The sequence below is a fragment of the Nicotiana attenuata genome, chromosome 7 (genome assembly GCF_001879085.1).
Source record: "Nicotiana attenuata strain UT chromosome 7, NIATTr2, whole genome shotgun sequence".
NCBI classification, from domain to species: domain Eukaryota; kingdom Viridiplantae; phylum Streptophyta; class Magnoliopsida; order Solanales; family Solanaceae; genus Nicotiana; species Nicotiana attenuata.
Window position 1 is genome coordinate 57805736 of NC_031995.1, and position 2050 is coordinate 57807785.

Below are 2050 nucleotides of genomic sequence, written 5' to 3' on the forward strand. Positions count from 1 at the left end.
CAAATAGGCATGAATCAATGTTTGCAACCATTAATTCTAAAATTGAAGCATGAACTAAGCTAAATAATCAACATCAAACTATAAAAAAATACTAAATTAAATACCCATAAGGTTTACTCACTAGGGTTGGGTCAAAACCCTAGTAAAAATCTAGTTACTCATAATGGAAATTGTAGAAAATAAAGAAGAAAAGCTAATTAAACTCATAATGACAGATTAAAATGATGAAATCTAATGTTAACATACTCAAATAAGCTAAAACTTCCTAAAATAGTAAAAAGAAACGGCTATAGCAACTTTTAATGTCCAAACTTAACCTAATTTTGTGAAACTCGTCTATTTATACTAGGCTAAAAATCACTGACAAAAATGCCTCTCAGGAGGTTCTGTGGCCACACAATTCCATGTGCGGTCCGCAGATTTCTTCGGCTGGCAAGAAGGTGAGTTTTGCAGCCGCACATTTTTGGATTGCGGCTACAAAGCAACTTCTGCGGCCGCAAAATTCCTTCTGCGAACCGCACATCTATGCTTCTGCGCCCTTTATTGCCTTGTGATTCAGAACACTCCTTTTTGAATCAGAATTCATCATGGGAGACCAAACTCCCAGCATTACAATTTGCACAATTTCATTAGTTTTGGAACACAATTTGATAATTTCGGACTAAGACAAGAGCAAAAAGGTGCTAATAAGCAGTCAAAATCCCTACTTATCAACTCCCCCAAACTTAAGTCTTTGCTTGTCCTCAAGCGAATAAATTAGTTCCCACCTCCAAGATTTAAGGGTCACTTCAGCGAGTCAAAGGTGGGCCATTCATGCATCAGTTGGGACCAACAATTACCCACACTACTCATGCATTATCAACAAGGTAACAAGTTAGACATTCATGCACGTATAGTTCTAATGTGACATTTGAGCTTCAAGAATTGACTTTACTCATCAAGGACTTTTGCTCTATAATGTAGGCCATGATGGACTCCAAACTCTTCCTCCTCTACTTTCCATTTGCCAAACTCACTTAAGAAGTTAGCATTCAATTCAAAGATTCATGAAAGGTTCACTCATCTTTCACAAGAGAATATCACAAGTACGACTTCAAGTACCAGAGGCTTGCCCCTCATGTAGATCACCACTAATGTAAGCTCACTCGGCTTGAAATTAAGTAGGACTTCTTTCGGGATGTAATGAAGGCTTTTGGATTAGGGTACGATACAGTATGGGTAAATGTTTACACCTTCCCTTAAGCACTCCATCTTTCATTTCTCGGCTCACACTTGCTAATTCTTAGAGGCACTTTCTTTTCATTGGGGCTTAGAGAGACTTAACATCACTCTTTCTCGATCATTTCATTATTTTTCTCCCTTTTTGATTTTTCAATGTTTGGGATCATTACCTCTTTTTGAATCCATTCAACCCTTCCACTTAATCACTTCTGCATTTTGCTTTTTGTTATTTTATTTTATTTCCTTCTCTTCTCATAGAGATCATTTCTTTTCTCTTTTTGTACCTTGATACCTTTTTCAAATTCCTCATCTCCCCCCCCCCCCCAAACTTATGTTTTAAGCCATTTTGTTTCACAAGAGTGTTTAGGAAAACTCGGGTGCCAAGAGAGGGTCATGACAAAATGGGTAAAGGCTTGTAACATGGTTATTAAATGAGAAAGGCTGGAGGCTCAAAGGGGTTGACTAGGGATAACAACATTGGTTGGCAATAGAAAAGTCAAATGGGCCAAGGAAAGCCTACAATCACTTCTCAAACTAAGCAAAGCTTAGGATTTCACCTTAAAACACATTCGGGGCAAGTTCTAGACCCTTCACACGGATACTTGGACTAGCAACAATTCATCTCACCCCTCACGCTTTAGATTTTAAAAGAGGATATATTTGAGAGCCTAAAACGACCACATTCAAGTTTAAAGATCATTATGGTCCAATTAAACCACTCGATGATTACCAAAGTCAACACAAGAGTCACTAACTAGAGCTATTTCTTTTTAAAACCTTAACCATAAGCACGTAGTTAAGTGTGTTGGTGCTAAATGAAGCATGGTTG